Genomic DNA, 18481 nt, shown 5'->3' with positions numbered 1-18481 from the left:
TGGGTGGCAAGTGGCACTCTGCATCTGGTGGCAGGATACGGGTGGCAATTGGTATGCTGTATCTGGTGGCATGTGACAAGCTTTGGGTTCCCACTGATTCAGCATTATAGTGAGTTGAACTATTTCATGATATATCACAATGTAATAATAGAAATAATGTGATTTGATCGTCCTGACACCATATGTAGCATGGTGTGGGGATGATCTATGTGCTGACACCAGCCATTTGTCCGACAAATCACGCCAAATTCCCAGTCAACCCTGAGACTACATTGCCCCCCCTTCATTTTCTGGGGGGAAGGTGGGTGGTCCTGAATGGCAGTTTGGAAATGTGGTCACCCTAATCTAAATGTGCCAAGTGTTTTTTTCATGCTAAAGAGCTGCTGCCAGGTGGAAAAGCATTTAGGAGAGCTGGGCATACACCCTGTATGCATGGCGCCTAGGTTCTCCTTGACGTGTTGGTCCCTCTGACATTCTGGTCTGGGATCAGTCAGCAGCCAAGCCCCTGGCATTTTTATGGTGAGCCCGCCCGCCATCATTGTGGAGTCCATCCATCCTCAGGACTATGTCATCTCCTATTCTCCGTCCAACAGTGACGTCACGTCATTCCTCCACACCCGCTCAACGACCACAATCTGGCGCTGCTGTAACCTCCTTTCCAGGCAACCGCAGAAAATCCCAGCCTATCAGAGAAAAGGACGGCTTCCAGCATTTTACGGTTTCCACGACAACGGCAGCCGGGATATCCGGCGTTCCGGGGTTGCTAGGAGACGAAGATTCGAAGTTTACAGAGCGGCCTCTTTAGTTGTAACTGTAAAAGTTTTCACCTGGCTGTGAGGTGTGTGCAGACCGAGCGACGGGACGGTAAGTGTTCCTTCACTTCATTATAGAGAGCAGGGCTGGGGGAGGTAGGTAGGAGGAAAGCTTCCACATCACACAGGAGACAATAGAGCTTCAATGGAGCTTGTCACTGCTCTGCCCATTCCTTCTACAATTCTACATCATAATATAATTATACTGCATGGCTGGCAGGGCTGTGAGCACGGGGTAGGTTGGTGATCTTTGCACTGTGCTGGAAAATGCATTGCATCCTTTACAATAGCGAAGCTTATTCTAAAAATGCAGCACTTGGAGTGAGACCACCGGTCTGACATCACCCTCATGACTTCCTGGAGTAATGATCACCACCAAGGAGTAATGCCGCGTACACACGACCATTTTTCGGGTTCTAAAAAATTATGTTTTTAAGGGTCTAGAATATTTTTCAACCCGATCATTAAAACGGCATTGCCTACACACGATCGTGAAAAAAAAAATGCTCTAGCAAAGCGCGGTGACGTACAACACGTACAACGGCAATATAAAGGGGAAGTTCCATGCGGATGACGCCACCCTTGGGGCTGCTTTAGCTGATTCCGTGTTAGTAAAAGACGATTCGCGCTTTTCTGTCTGTTAGGCTCCATTCACACCTAGGCGTTTTTACGCCCGACGCTATTGCAGCCTGAAATACGCTGGAGGGGTGATTTAACATTGTTGGCTATGGAGATGGTTCACATCTCCACGCCGAAACGCCGTACGCCTGAAGCTCAAAACAAGTCTCGGACCCTTTTTTTCAGGCGGCTTCGGCGTTCGGCATAGCCGACAATGTTTAATCACCCCTCCTGCGTATTTTAGGCTAAAAAACGACGCGTTTTTTCGCGGCAAATCACGGGATAAAACGCCGCAATTTGTCGTGGCAAATCGCGGTACAATACGCCGCGTTCAGGTGTGAATGCAGCCTTACAGCGTGATGAATGTGCTTACTCCATTACATACGGTAGTTTTACCAGAACGAGTGCTCCCGTCTCATAACTTGCTTCTGAGCTTGCACGTTTTTTTCACGTCGTTAAAGCCTACACACGTTAAAAACGTTGTGAAAAAATAGAGCATGTTCGAAATTTTTAATGCCCATTTTTTAGATCGTGAAAAATGCTCTGAAGCCCACAAACAATCGTTTTTAATGACATAAAAAAACGTCATTTTTTAGAACCCGAAAAATGGTCGCGTGTACGCGTCATAAGGGATAATTCACACCGAGTCACCTCAGCCCACGTCCCCCGAGTCACCTCAGCCCACGTCCCCCGAGTCACCTCAGCCCACGTCTCCCGAGTCACCTCAGCCCACGTCCCCCGAGTCACCTCAGCCCACGTCCCCCGAGTCACCTCAGCCCACGTCCCCCGAGTCACCTCAGCCCACGTCCCCCGAGTCACCTCAGCCCACGTCCCCCGAGTCACCTCAGCCCACGTCCCCCGAGTCACCTCAGCCCACGTCCCCCGAGTCACCTCAGCCCACGTCTCCCGAGTCACCTCAGCCCACGTCCCCCGAGTCACCTCAGCCCACGTCCCCCGAGTCACCTCAGCCCACGTCCCCCGAGTCACCTCAGCCCACGTCCCCCGAGTCACCTCAGCCCACGTCCCCCGAGTCACCTCAGCCCACGTCCCCCGAGTCACCTCAGCCCACGTCCCCCGAGTCACCTCAGCCCACGTCCCCCGAGTCACCTCAACCCACGTCCCCCGAGTCACCTCAGCCCACGTCTCCCGAGTCACCTCAGCCCACGTCCCCCGAGTCACCTCAGCCCACGTCCCCCGAGTCACCTCAGCCCACGTCCCCCGAGTCACCTCAGCCCACGTCCCCCGAGTCACCTCAGCCCACGTCCCCCGAGTCACCTCAGCCCACGTCCCCCGAGTCACCTCAGCCCACGTCCCCCGAGTCACCTCAGCCCACGTCTCCCGAGTCACCTCTGCCCACGTCTCCCGAATCACCTCAGCCCACTTTCCCCCAATCCTGACTTCTGGAATCCAGTCCTTTCACAGCATTTTCAGGAATATTCCTGGAAGCGCATGGGGGTAGAGCTTGGGCACTGATATCACACACAGCTGCAGTGAAGGTTCCAAACAATTCCCCTCCATTGGAGTTTCTCCTAGGAATATTCTTGACAATGCTATAGTGTGTTTCTGCAAAACTAAAAATGCACATAAAAAAATGCATAGGTGGGAACCAGGCCTTATATGCAATAAATAAATAAATACTGCTTCTTAAGGCCTGTACACACGATCATTTTTTTCCTACGGGAATTGTGTGATGACAGGCTGTTGTCGGATAATCCGACTGTTTTCCGACAACAAATGTGTGCTGTCGTGTTTGTTGGCCGTTTGTATGCAAGTTCCTGACCAACGCCCCTTGGACAAAAGTCCTACGCTTTGTCCGTTGAAAATCCGATTGTGTGTACCAGGCTTTAGCCTCCTCTGCCTTCCTAGGTAAAGATACAATGGTCTCTGACTACCAAACGCATTGCGTTTATTTCAGTTCCTTGGATACTGCAGAGTCTATCATTTCCCATCAGATAGACCCTGTGATATGAGAGATTCTTCAAGACAAAGAAGCAGAGGCGGTATAAGTGTGAAATAAAAATCAAGGTCAATTTATTAGAAATGTGTCTTTTGAAATATAAAAATATTCTGATAAGATCTCCTCTCTCTGTGATAACTAAACAAAATGGAAACAATATATCTCTTTGTTTCTTATCTCTGGGCACACACCAAATGTATAACACAAAGCAGAGCTGCACAAAGACATTGTGGTAGTGTTACAGAAGGGCAGACATATGGGCAATTGCCCCGCGAGCCCCTGGTAAAAGTCGCTCCTCCCCACACAAAAAAAATAAACATTTAAAAAATGCTTTTCTTTTAATAACATGTATTTTGCCTGCAAGCATCTGTAAAAGTTTTACTGTGGAGTGGTATATTGTATTTTAAACAAAAATTGGCAGCTCCAGTAAACCGCACAACGCCGGTCATTGAAATCTACTTGGTGTTTATTTGGTGTATACAGTATTTACTTCAGATATACAACTAATTTAACCTTTCTGTATATGTAAAACTTCTTAGTTTCAATGATATGTTATGAACGGATTTTGATTTGTAACTTTGGTGATCTGCTGCCTACCGTTTGCCGACTACCTCACGCACATTTACGTTGGCAGAATGGCACGGGCGGGCACGCGCGCGCGGTCTCCGTGAACATGCTGCGGGCCCCGCGGACTCGATGTCCCGCGATCGGGTCATGGAAAGGCAAAACGGGGGGGTGGGCCTTTGTAAACAAGGCATCTACCTGTTCTGCCTAGTGACACAGTACTGATCGTCTGCTCCCTCTCATCGGGAGCAGCGATCAGTGACGTGTCACAGTAAGCCACGCCCCTAATAGTTAGAATCACCCCCTAAGACACACTTAACCCCTTCCCCGCCCCCTGCTGGTTAACCCTTTCACTGCGAGTCACATTTACACAGTAATCAGGGCAATTTTATAGCACCGATCGCTGTATAAATGACAATGGTCCCAAAATGGTGTCAAAAGTGTCCGATGTGTCCGCCATAATGTTGCAGCCATGATAAAAATCGCAGATCGCCGCCATATCAAGTAAAAAAATAAAATAAAAAAATACCATAAAACTACCCCCTATTTTGTAGACGCTATACCTTTTTCGCAAACCAATCCAATATACGCTTATTAGGATTTTTTTTTTTAACAACTTAAGACCCGGACCTTTATGCAGGTAAAGGACCTGGCCAGTTTTTGCGATTCGGCACTGCGACATTATACCGGACACTTCGGACAATTTTGACACATTTTTGTCATTTTCACAGCAAAAAAATGCTATAAAAATGCATTGTTTACTGTGAAAATGACAATTGCAGTTTGGGAGTTAACCACTAGGGGGTGCTGTAGGGGTTATGTGTGACCTCATATGTTTTTCTAACTGTAGGGGGGCGGGGCTGGACGTGTGATATTATATTAGGGAACACACGATCAATGAAGCTGCCACTGTGAAGAACAGGGAAGGTGTGTTTACACACAGCTCTCCCCGTTCTTCAGCTCTGGGGACCGAACGCGGGAATCTGGCAGCGATGGGGTCCGCGGGTCCCGCGGCCGCGGTCACAGAGCTTCGGACCGGGTCGCGGGCGCGCACTGCGTGCACGCGCCCACGACACACGGCTGGGCACTTAAAGAGGACATACAGGTACGTGCTTGTGCCCAGCCGTGCCATTCTGCTGACGTATATCTGCAGGAGGCGGTCCTTAAGTGGTAAACAAAAATATGTAGAAGAATACTGATCGGCCTAAACTGAGAAAAAAATTGCGTTTTTTAAAAAAAATTGGGGCTATTTATTATAGCAAAAGGTACAAAATATTGCTTGTTTTTGTTTATAGCGCAAAAAAAAAAAAATCGCAGAGGTGATCAAATACCACCAAAAGAAAGTTCTATTTGTGGAAAAAAAATGACATAAAGTTTGTTTGGTAGCCACGTCGCATGACCGCGCAATTGTCAGTTAAAGAGACGCAGTGCCAAATCGCAAAAAGTGGCCCGGTCATTTAGCAGCCAAATGGTCCGGGGCTGAAGTGGTTAATTCCTGAATATGGAGGCCCCACCAAACTTCAAGTGACCTGGGTCCCCAAGGTCCAAATCATGCCCTGTCTCAGTCAGCATCGTCACTGCTCTGCTCCTCCACACTCATTGGAGCGCTGAGCTGTGGAAGGGGGCGGGGAGTGGCCATCTCAGCGGCTTGCTGGGACTGCCATTAGTCAAGGCAGCTGGCGGATCCAGACTTGGGAAGTCGGGATGATGTGCTGCCTCGACTGATAGGAGTGACGTCAGCGGAGAGCGGACTTCAGACCGCTCTCCACTGTAAACGGGTCACAGGAGTGCAAAACAAATTGCACTCCTGTGACCCTTAGGAGAAGCCCAGCCTAAAAAGTTCAGGCTGGACTTCTCCTTTAAAGCATACCGTACACCTAAAAAGCAAATAAAATGTTAAAGTGATTGCAAAGCTTAATTTATTAAATGAATGAAAATAACAAACATGTTATATTTACCTGCTCTGTGCAATGGTCTTGCAGAAAGTGGCCGCGAAACTCCCCTTCTGGGGTCCTCCGCTGGCGCTGTCTACTCCTCCTATTTTCTGGGTGCCCCCACACCAAGCTGCTTGCTATGGGGGCACTCGTGGAAGCCCGCTCCTTCCTCACAGCATTTGATCAATGGCCCCCAATTCGTGTTTCTTGGTAATTTTGTTATATTCCACAAGAAAATATATGATATCCATTATAACCCAAAAGTTCATACTTTAACTGAAGCAAGTTGAGGGACAAGGGCATGTTGTAGGCACTTGACCAGTATTGCTGATCCCCCCAGCTGCCAATTAAAGGCTGATGGATGCCCAATTAAGCGGCCTAATCAGTATCTGGAGCGATCATCAGACTGATTACCCCTCAGGATCCCTCCAATTCTCTTGGTTTCGTACATATGTTGTTCAACAGTACCAAACCCTGATAAAGGGGGAGCCTTTGAACCCCCAAATAGTGCTGGCTTTCTATGATAGAATCTGAATCTAGTCCAGGCTCTAAGACTCTTTTCACACTGAGGCTCTTTGCAGGCGCTATATTGCTAAAAATAGCGCCTGCAAAGTACCCTGAAATAGCCTCTCCTTTCACTCCAGTATGAAACCCCCAAGGGCTTTCACACTGGATCGGTGCGCTGGCATGATGCTAAAAAAAGTCCTGCTAGCAGCATCTAAGGAGCGGTGTGTATACCACTCCTTCACCACTCCTGCCCATTGAAATGAGTGGGCACAGCGGCTATACCGCCACCAAAGAGCCGCTGCAGCGGTGCTTTGCCGGTGGTTTTAACCCTTTTTCGGATGCTAGCGGGGGTTAAAAGCGCCCCGCTAGCGGCCGAATACCTCCATAAATACGGCAGAAAAGCGCCGCTAAAAATAGCGGCGCTTTGCGGCCGACGCCACCGGTGTCCCAGTGTGGAAGGGGCCTAAATGTTCTTCTTTTGGTGCTTTCCTCCTTGTTTACCTAGTTTTTAATTTATCCAAAACAAAGAAAAGGTTTTAGCTATGGATACACTAAGGTTGAGTTCACACCTCCAACAGATGTGGCTCGCAGCAGGGGTCCGGTGTGTCACTGTTCTCCATTTTAGGGACGATCAGTGCCAAATTTTTGCCGGCATTTTGCCCTGAAACAGAACCAAAGACGCACAGCACTCTTGTGCAAGCCGCTCCATAGAGAGTCGGTCACAATCTCCTGTCACGTAAATTGGATGTGGGTTTCCCTGCATCAAATTCGCATAGGTGTGAACCAGTGGCTGCTGGTGGTCAAATTTTTTTGGGGGGCGCAAACAAACGAAAAAAAACAAAAAAAAAAATGTTAGCCTCACTGTGCCCATCAAACGCAGCTACTGTGCCCATCAATTTGAGACACTGTGCCCATCCAACGCAGCCACTATGCCCATTAAATGCAGCCACTGTGCCCATCAATTGTCACCACTGTGCCATCAATTGTCGCCACTGTGCCATGCCATCAAACGCAGCCACTGTGCCATGCCATCAAACGCAGCCACTGTGCCATGCCATCAAACGCAGCCACTGTGCCATCAATTGTCGCCACTGTGCCCATCATTTGTCACCACTGTGCCATCAATTGTCACCACTGTGCCCATCAATTGTCACCACTGTGCCATGCCATCAACGCATCCACTGTGCCATCAATTGTCACCACTGTGCACATCAATTGTCACCACTGTGCCATGCCATCAACGCACCCACTGTGCCATCAATTGTCACCACTGTGCCCATCAATTGTCACCACTGTGCCATGCCATCAATTGTCGCCACTGTGCCATCAATTGTCGCCACTGTGCCCACCAATTGTCACCACTGTGCCATGCCATCCTCCCTCCACTGTCCCTCGATGTCTTCTCCCGCCCTCGATGACGCTTCAGCCAATCAGGTTACCGGTAACCAGACCCGGTGAACCTGATTGGCTGAGACGCGTATCAGTGTTAACCATGGAACGTACCCCCCGTGCGTCCACTGGTTAACTATTTGGAAGACGATTACAGCCCACAGGCTGTAGTCGGGAAGCCTATCAGAGCCGCTGGCTCTGATAGACACATCAAAAACCAACCAACTGCTGTTATTCAGATGGCTGGCGCTCAACAGGGGGCCGGCCATCTGAATAGTGGGTGGCAGCGGTGACAATACATAGATTCATGCAATGCATGAATCTATGTATTGTTTCAGTGGCAGTGCAGGAGAGAGGGGGCGGCGCTCCTGCGCCCACTATCGATGCACCGCCGCTGGTGTGAACCCAGCCTAAAGGCTTGCTGTGCAAAATTTGTCTCTGGCTTCAAAAGCACTCATAATCAAATCTACTTTAGCAATAATATTAGGCCAGATTTAGATGGAAGCCTACACAGGAGGACCTCATGTAAACTCAATGCAGAGAGCGTTCTTAGTGGTAACATAACCAAGGTCCATTGCACTAAAAAGGAAGAGTATATACCATACAATTCTGCACTTAGGCTACTTTTACGCTGAGGTGCTTTGCAGGCGCTATAGCGCTAAAAATAGCACCTGCAAAGTGCCCTGAAAGAACCTCTTTTCTCACTTTAACCCTAAGGGCGTTCAGACAGGAGTGGTGCGCTGGCAGGACGCTCAAAAAAGTCCTGCCAGCCACATCTTTGAGGCGCTGTAGGAGCGGTATATACACCGCTCCTACAGCGCCCCTGCCCAAGGGGCAGCACCGCTGAACCCTTTTTTGACCGGTAGCGGGGGTTAAAAGCGCCCACTAGCGGCCAAATAGCGCCGCAAAAACAACGGTAAAGCGCAGCTAAAAATTGTTGCGCTTTACCGACGGTGGCGCAATGCCTCAGTGTGAAAGTAGTCTAAAATGTTGTTATTTCAAACACCCACTGTGTCTAATCTAAAGGCTGTCCAACATGTATTCATACCCACTGTGGTAGATACTGCTTGCCTGTCAGATACAGATATCACACATACATGGCAATTAATAATATCCTGATTAGACACACAGGACCTGCCACCAGTGCTAAGTGATTAATTAGTGTGGGTATTTAAAATCTTTGATGGAAAACGAATTACTTCTACAAAATTGAAATGTCATATCCTATCAAAGTGTGAAAGGCATTTGTTGTTTAATTAGATGAGCAACTTATTATGGTGAAAATCCAAATAAAGGGTCATAAAGGTTTATTTTTTTTCAGTTATTTAGGAATCACTACAGCAGAGAATTACAATATACATGGAAAATGACAAATTTATTCTGAACTAATCTAGACTATAATTATTATTGCTTATTGCATATACAGTAAACCACCGAATGCTTTTTTTGTTACTCATTTAAACACAGTACTTTACAAAACCAATTTTTTTGAGCATTCAAACTATTATTTATCTAGGAATTAGATGAAGGACTGTATAGTGTTGGACACAATATTAGTGACATTACAGGTCAAAAGAGAGTTAGCTTTCTATTAACGCAGAAACTGTCTTATCTACGTTATTAAAGATGCAAGCTTTCAGGAAAACTTAGATCCCTTCTTTAGTTTTTATACATAATGGCCCAGATTCTCGTAGATGGGCGTAATACTGCGGCGGCGTAACGTATGTCATTTACGTTACGCCGCCGCAAGTTTTACAGGCAAGTGCTTTATTCACAAAGAACTTGCCTGTAAAGTTGCGGCGGCGTAGCGTAAATCCCCCGGCGCAAACCCGCCTAATTCAAATGAGCCGGGTAGGGGCGTGGAGCATTTAAATTAGGCGCGTTCCCGCGCCGAACGTACTGCTAATGCGCCATCCCTAAAATTTCCCGACGTGCATTGCGCTAAATGACGTCGCAAGGACGTCATTGGTTTCGACGTGAACGTAAATGGCGTCCAGCCCCATTCACGGACGACTTACGCAAACAACGTACATTTTTAAATTTCGACGCGGGAACGGCGGCCATACTTAACATTGGTTGCCCCTCATATAGCAGGGGCAAGTTTACGCGTCGCAAATCTAACGTAAACGTCGTAACTTCACTGCGTCCACCGCGCATACGCTCGGGAATTCGCGTATTTTGCTAATTTGCATACTCGACGGGGAAAACGATGGAGGCGACACCTAGCGGCGAAAAAAAAAATTGCATTTAAGATCCGACAGCGTAAGAGCCTTACGCCTGACGGATCTAATGGTTATCTATGCGTAACTGATTCTAAGAATCAGTCGCATAGATACGATGGCCCAGATTAGGACTTACGACGGCGCACATTGCGTTGCGCCGTCGTAAGCCCTTTGAGAATCTGGGCCATAAAGTCTGAAGATCTGATCTAGATCAAAATAAAAGTTACTTTGTTGTAACTATTATTGTAACAATGTGTTACAAGTGCTAAGAGTTGTAGAAAGGATGTCTGTAGATTATTGTACATATATCATTGAAGCCTCGTACACACGATCGGACTTCCAGTGGACTTTTCCGTGGATTTTGGCCCGAAGAGCGTTGGCCGTAATCTTGTGCTGCATACACGCGGCTTATCATTTTCAGCCAACATTCACCAAATCACATGGTTTTTCAGCTCTTTACCGCCACCCATTGGGGAACTTCTGCTATTGTTGTCTGATAACAGGCTGTTGGCTGAAGTAAAGGCAGTAGGGAATGCCTGCTTTTTTCCTTCTCTTCCTTGTCCAAGAAGCACACAATTTCAGATGGGCAGACTCAGCTCTCTATTCTTAGGCTCAGTTCCTACAGTGCCCTTCTGGTTCCTACCCGGGTGCCTTGGCAAAATGCCTCAAAATTGCCCCAAATTGTCCAAAATTTGTCAACAAGCTATGAAGTGAATCAATCATGCCTTTTTGTTCCACAATCCACAGGTTTTTTTCATGTAGCATTACAACCTTGGGCACTGTGAGGGCCAGCTGCTGGCATCCTAACAACCAATGAGGTAAATGGTTGTTAGAGAGGATGTCAGGCGCCTTCATCCTTGTTTGCAGGCCTGTCGCGACAAGGCAAGCAAACCAAGCAATTGCTTGGGGCCCCGAGCTGACCTGGCACACCAAGCAGGGCCCTTGCCACGCTTCCTATAAATGCTGCAGCCGCCTGAGCGCTCTATAGAGAGCCTCAGGCGGCTGCAGCACTGCTGCCTCTTTTCCCTCCCTGTAGCGTGGCCGAGCTTCTCTTCCTTCCTCCTGTCAGTCTGGCCGGGTAGCGCGTGGTACAGGAGATTCAGTTTCCTGTTCCCGGCCGGACTGACAGGAAGTGCACACTGAGTGCCCATTTCCTTTCAGTCAACAGGAAACTGAATCTCCTGCCACGCGGTACGGTAGGGAGGGGGGGGGGTAAAGATAACATAGGGAGGGGGGAGTAAAAAACATGGGGGGGTAGAAAGAACATAGGGAGGGGAGTAAGAAGGACACATGGAGAGGAGGGGGAGTAAGAAGGACACAGGGAGGGGGGGGGGAGTAAAAAGAACAAGGGGGAGTAAAAAAAACATAGGGAGGGGGAGGGGGAGTAAAACAACATGCAGGGAAGTAAAGAAAAACATAGGGAGGGGAGTAAGAAGGACAAGGGAAGGGAGCAGTAAAAAGAACATGGGGGGGGGGTAAAAAAAACATAGGGAGGGGGAGTAAAAAGAACATGCGTCTACACCTGTCTCTGCCTGTGTCAGTGGCCTCTGGTGAGAGGAGCTTTTCAGCTTTGAGCCCTGGTTCACACTGGGTACGATTTGGAACGATTTGAGATGCGATTTGACATGTCAAATCACATCTCAAATCGGCGGCAATTGTCGGCAATGGCACTGTCCTAATCAGTGCGACGCCGCATCTGCGATTTCAAAAAGTAGTTCCTGTACTACTTTTTGCGATTTCGGGCCGCGATTTACATTAAATTGCGGCCGAAATCGCTGCAAATCGCGGCAAAATTGCGACAAAATTGCGGCCGCGAAATCGCGGTAAAATCGCGGTAAAATTCGCAGCAGTGTGAACCTAGGCTAAAGCTAATAAAAAAAAATTACATGAGGTCCACCATGGGCCAAGAAAGGCTCACAGGACTGGCACACACGTCAGTTGAGCGTGATGTTCGCCAATCTTTGGACATGGAGGACATTGTGATTGCCTTTGCAGAAAACAAGGCTCGCAAACAGCAGTTTTAGATAATTTGCACATGTTTGTGAGGTCTGAAATGTTCTAATGTGAGTGTGTGTGTGTGTGTGTGTTTTAAGTATGTTGGATTTAGTTGTTGTGCACTTTTTAATGTATATTTATTGATTTTATGGTACAGGTGTGTTTTTTGCAAATGTTCAATTGTTGAAAATGTTCAAACTTTATGCATATTATATGCCACAGCAGTATTTGCACTGTAAACTATTTTTATTTATGTAAAGTGTGGGTAAACTGTATCGCTATGTTGTGGTTCCTGTAGGCTTCGCGTGCGTGTTGGTGGGTTGGGGGGGCCTCCATGTCCATTTTGCTTGGGGCCCCCAAATTCCTTTAAACGGCCCTGCTTGTTTGCGCCTCTCCTGCACCTCTTCATCAGCACTGGGGTCACTTTAGCGACCTTCTGAGTGAGGCAAAAGAGGAACGCTAGAATACTAGTCAGTACCAGTGTGCGAAAGTGTATTAGCTTTGTAAGAATAAATCACATCAAACGATGGGCGTCCTACATGTGTGGATGTTGCTGTGTTCTGCAAAGCTATGGGCCAGATTCATATAGACTTACGACGGGCGTATCAGTAGATACGCCGTCGTAAGTCCGAATCCGCGCCGTCGCAACTTTAAGAGTATGCTTAATGTTGCTAAGATACGGCCGGCGTAAGTCTCCTACGCCGTCGTATCTTAACTGCCTATTTACGCTGGCCGCTAGGGGCGTGTACTCTGATTTACGCCTAGAATATGTAAATCAGCAAGATACGCCTATTCACGAACGTACGCTTGCCCGTCGCAGTAAAGATACGCCGTTTACGTAAGGCGTTTTCAGGCGTAAAGATAAACCACCAAAAACATGGCGCAGCCAATGTTAAGTATGGACGTCGGAACCGCATCAAATTTTTCAGGTTTTACGTCGTTTGCGGAAGTCGTCCGTGAATGGGGCTGGGCATAGGTTACGTTCACGTCAAAAGCATTGACTATTTGCGACGTGATTTGGAGCATGCGCACTGGGATACGTTTACGGACGGCGCATGCGCCGTTCATTAGAAACCTCATTTACGTGGGGTCACACTTAATTTACATAAAACACGCCCACAGCTTCAACATTTGAATTAGGCAGGCTTACGTCGGCCCTAATACGCTACGCCGCCGTAACTTCGGCCGCAAAATCTTTCTGAATACCATTATCGCCTCTCAAAGTTACGGTGGCGTAGCGTATAGGAGATACGCTACGCCCGCATAAAGGTATCTGAATCTAGCCCTATGTGTTTAGTTCTGTACACTTTAGAATGGAGCGCCTCAAGAGTGCCTTGGCTAAAAAAGGTTGAATAACACTATTCTAAAATTATTGCTAATACTTTATACTCTTCCAAGAAATCTGTTTAAAAATATTAACTGTTATCATAGCAGAAGCCCTGAATCTAAAACCAAAGAGATCTCCATCATATTTCACAAATCCTTATCGACCTCAGTCCTGGATGTTGACCACTTTCTGCCCACACTATAGCCAATAGACAGCCTCAGTTCTTGGAGGATGTCCCATCAGGCATGCTCTATGACCACTGCTTTGGACACAGCTGATCACAGATCGAGGTAAAGGGCAATCACAGCAGCCCTTTACCATGTGATTAGCTGTGCCCAATCACAGCTGTCACAATGTAAATGGTTATTTCCCTGTTATCAGCTCTCCTTTCCTTATACAGGAACAGTGTGTGAGAAAAGGAGAGCTGATCTGTCAGGGCACAGTGAGTACACCATTTACACTAAAATACATTACAATTTTAAAGCATGCTATCCAACATATGTAGGCGGAAAATCCGACAACAATTGTCCAATGGGGCATACAAACGATCAGATTTTACCACAACAGCCTGCCATAAAACAATTCCCGTCGGAAAATCCGATCGTGTGTACGAACCTTTAGAACAATAAACACAAACTCCTTAAAAATACTTCTTTACTATCTACAGTACATTAGCTTGTAAACCAACTGTTGACATAAGATCTATCATCGAGCCTGATCACACCCTTGTTTTTCTAAAACTCAAGGTGCTCAACAGCAAGAATAGGTGTGACAAATGATTCTTTTCTTCATGGTTTAACTTCCCAACAAGCTGTTTTCTAAATAATATGTGATTTCATAACAGGTCTCTCCACTTATGCACTACTTGTGTTACAAAAAGAAGCTTTGAAAGCTTTCCTACAGATCAGCTGGTTTAAACTTAAAGAAAGAATATTCACTTACCTTTTCCTTCCATTTCCCTTTTCCATTTTTTTTTCTTTGTCTGAATTTTTCACTTCCTGTTTCTCCTCAGTAAGCTTGCCCCCATGTTCTGGCTGGGGGTTAGTCATCCAAAACACCTTACTGAGGAGGAACAGGAAGTGAGAAATTCAGACAAAGAAAAAAAAACATTTAGAAGGGAAATCGAAGGAAAAGGTAAGTGAACCAACAATGCACTACCTTGACCACTTCCCGACCGCCGCATGTATATGTACGTCCACAGAATGGCACGTACAGGCAAATGGGCGTACATGTACGTCCTTGCCTTCTAGCGGGTGGGGGTCCGATCGGGACCCCCCCGCCACATGCGGCGGTCGGATTCCCGCGGGGAATTTAAATGCATTTTTTGCTGTGAAAATGACAATGGTCCCAAAAATGTGTCAAAATTGTCCGAAGTGTCCGCCATAATTTCGCAGTCACGAAAAAAATCGCTGATCGCCGCCATTAGTAGTAAAGAAAAATAATTAAAAAATTAATTAAATGCAATAAAACTATCCCCTATTTTGTAAACGCTATAAATTTTGCGCAAACCAATCGAGAAAAGGCCTATTGCGATTTTTTTTACCAAAAATAGGTGGAAGAATACGTATCGGCCTAAACTGAGGAAATTTTTTTTTTTATATATATATATGTTTTTGGGGGATATTTATTATAGCAAAAGGTAGAAAATATTGAATTTTTTTCAAAATTGTCGCTTTTGTTTATAGCGCAAAAAATTAAAACCGCAGAGGTGATCAAATACCACCAAAAGAAAGCTCTATTTGTGGGGAAAAAAGGATGCCAATTTTGTTTGGGAGCCACGTCGCACGACCGCGCAATTGTCTGTTAAAGCGACGCAGTGCCGAATCGCAAAACCTGGCCTGGGCATTTAGCTGCCTAAAGGTCCGGGGCTTAAGTGGTTAAAGGAACCTATTTAGAAAATTAAAAACAAACCTCTACAACCCCTTTAACTAACCGCAGGCTTTAGAAATTGCAGATACATGTCACCTGTCCATGGAGGCTACAGTACAATTGTCTAGCATTAGAGCCATAATTCTTTGAATCTTATAACTTATTATGCAAATTTTTAACAAATCTTCTCCTTCTAATAGTCAGCAAGAGATCTATGGATCAGCATATACTACATACTTCAACAAACGTTGTTTTTCCCAACGAGATTCTTGGGAAGAATCTCTTGCCGCCCGAGTGTATAGACAGAACTTTCAAAAGAACCGCGGTTCTCTTGAAAGGCAAGAACGCTGTGACGTCATCGCGTACGACGAGCATGCGCTCGTCACATTCGATGCCGTCATCTTGCTTCACCCTACCTATGCCGTGGAAGCTACCGCGCATGCGTCAAAGTCATTTCAAGCATGCGCGGGTTTCTACGGCGACAGGTAAGTGTAAAGACGCTCTGGTTTCTTGTCGGGAAACAGGCCGACAAGAATCTCAACGAGAAAATAGAGAGCAGGTTCTCTATTTTTCTCGTCGAGATTCTGGCCAGATTTCCTGATGAGAAACCTGAAAGCCTCGTACACACACTCGGTTTACTCGGCAAGAAAGCTCTGCCAGCAGTTTTCTTGCTGGTTCTTGCCGAGAACTGGCTTAAGACATTTTTCCCTCTCTGTAAGCTGTGTTTGAAAAGGAGGAACTTCGACAAAAAATAAAATGACTCCTTTGAGTAAAAATTATGAGTTGATTCCAAGGTTTTATAAAACTTTCAAATTTATAAATGCCCTTACCTGGAGGCCTATATTTTATTAAATCCAAAATCCATCAGGAACCGTACAATATGATAAAACATTAGCCTGTCCAGGGCCAGATTAAGAACATCATGGGCCTGGTGCTGAGGATTTTGGTGGGGCCTTTTAGGCTGCATTCACACCTCCGCGACAAGTAACGCCGCGTACGCGGCGTATTTTGCCGCGAATAGTGTAACTTTTTTTTTACAAATCCTTCCTATTGCTTTGTATGGCCGAACGCCAATGCCGCCTGAAAAAGAGGGTCCGGGACTTTTTTTCATGCCGCAGGTGTACGGCGTCTATGAGATGTGAACCATCTCATAGACAGCAATGGAAATTCTCCCCTCCAGCGGCACGAGCGGCCGGCGTCGGGCGTTTTGTCGCGGAGGTGTGAATGGGGTGTAATAAATAATAAATAAATGCGTGGGAATGACATGAACGCAGCCCAGCCAAGGCAAGTGACCAAAGGCACAGAACCCAGAAGGAAGACCGGGTGAAGATGGAAGTGTCCAGGCCCCGTCTGATTCATCGCAGCACTGGAGGGCTCAGTCTGAAAATTGAAGTGTACACTAATGTGCTAATATGCGGTGCATACTTGTACATTGTGGCATAACCTACCCCAGGGCCTCTAAAAAGTAGTAATGTCAGGAAAGTTTACTACCGCTTTATTATCACAGGATCCCAGGAGCCTCTCATGGGGCCCCCTACTGACCCGGTGGACGGTGGCCCTTGGGCAGTGCCTAAGTGCACAGTTGCCAACATTTAACCAGTTCCCGACCCCCGCATGTACATATACGTCCACAATATGGCACGTACAGGCACATGGGCGTACATGTACGTCCCCGCCTTACCTGGGTTCGGGGGTCCGATCGGGACCCCCTCCGGTACATGCGACGGCCGGGAACGGTGTACGGGAGGTCCGGGAGGAGGGGGCGGCTATTGGTTTCCAGCCGTCCCCTCTCGATCTCCCTCGGCGAATCAGATTCCACCTGAGCCCTCCCTGCCTGTGTAACTGTAAACACAGGCAGGGAGGAAGTGACGTTTTCTCCCCTCTGGCGGTCTTTTCGTCCGGTTCCAGAGGAGAGAAGACGTCAGTACTGTGAGTTGCACCAACAGCACACTGACACAGCACACATAGGTACATAACCCCCCCCGATCACCCCCCCAGCACCCCCAGATCACCCCCTGTCACAGTGTCACTGATTGCAGTGATCATTTATTTTCTGATCACTGCTTTTAGTGTCAGTGTGACAGAAAAAAGTGTCAGGGCAGTTAGGTTTAGGCCCCTTTAGGTCCAGGGTAGCCCCCTACCCCCCCCCCCCCAATAAAGGTTTAACCCCTGATTGCCCCTAGAGTTAACCCTTTCACCCCTATTGCCAGTGTCACTAAGCGATCGGTTTCTGATCGCTGTATTAGTGTCACTGTTGCCGCTAGGCAGTTAGTTTTTTTTGAGGTTCGCCGCCAGGTTTATATAGCGTTGGTACCCCCATAAATAAAGGTTTTAACCCCTGATTGCCCCTAGAGTTAACCCTTTCACCACTGATCACTGTATAAGTGTCACTGGTGACGTGGTTAGCCAGTTAGTTATTTAGTTATTTTAGGTTCGCCACCAGGTTTTTAGAAAGCGTCAGGTACCCCCATATATTACCGAATAAAGGTTTTAACCCCCTGATTGCCCCCTAGTTAACCCTTTCACCAGTGATCACCGTATAAGTGTTACGGTTGACGCTGGTTGGTTAGTTTGCTGTTTATAGCATCAGAGCACCCGCCGTATATAACCCAATAGGTTTAACCCCCTGATCACCCGGCGGGTGATATAAATTTAATTTTAGCGCCAGTCAGGGTCTGCGTCGCCCCAGGCAGCGTTAGGTTAGAGCCAGTACCGCTTACACCCACTCGCTAAGCATACACCCCCCTTAGTGGTATAGGATCTGAACGGATCGATACCTGATCTGATCAGATCTATACTAGCGTACCCAGCAGTTTAGGGTACCCAAAAACGCATTGTTAGCGGAATCAGCCCAGATACCCGCTAGCACCTGCGTTTTCCCCCTCTGCCCAGCCCAACCCACCCAAGTGCAGTATCGATCGATCACTGTCACTTACAAAACACAAGACACATAACTGCAGCGTTCGCAGAGACAGGCCTGATCCCTGCGATCACTTACAGTTTTTTTTTAAGCGTTTTCTACGTTTGCTTTTCTACAGATCAGGTGCTTTTTTTACCTGTGAATCCTTACCATTGTACCACTAAATTTAGAGTCCAAAATGGCAAACCGAAGGTACAATGATAAGCAGGCCTTGGAGTTCATGTGCATGTCAGATAGTGAAGAGGAGGAGGTCACGCATCTGACAGATTCTGGCTCAGAATACGAACCCGTTTACGACAGCGGCTCCATGTCAGATAGCTCGCACGACGAAGTTGAGGTCCCTGCTAAGGCCAGGCGTACCCGATCC

The 18481-nt window shown here is 47.2% G+C and overlaps 1 protein-coding gene across 2 annotated transcripts in view; it reads left to right on the top strand.

Annotated features, from left to right (window-relative positions):
• The first annotated feature begins 689 nt into the window (after positions 1-689).
• LOC120932662 (trichohyalin-like) overlaps positions 690-18481 on the top strand; it is a 165472-nt gene continuing 147680 nt past the window's right edge. Inside the window, exon 1 of one of the 2 annotated variants that reach the window (XM_040345205.1) lies at positions 690-864. The gene's annotated coding sequence lies outside the window, so the exon portion shown is untranslated. The remainder of the gene's footprint in view (positions 865-18481) is intronic. The other variant, XM_040345214.1, reaches the window with a different exon arrangement.

The sequence above is a fragment of the Rana temporaria genome, chromosome 1 (genome assembly GCF_905171775.1).
Source record: "Rana temporaria chromosome 1, aRanTem1.1, whole genome shotgun sequence".
Lineage (NCBI taxonomy): Eukaryota > Metazoa > Chordata > Amphibia > Anura > Ranidae > Rana > Rana temporaria.
The sequence above is the reverse complement of the archived record's forward strand: the minus strand, read 5'-3'. Positions and strand labels throughout refer to the sequence as shown.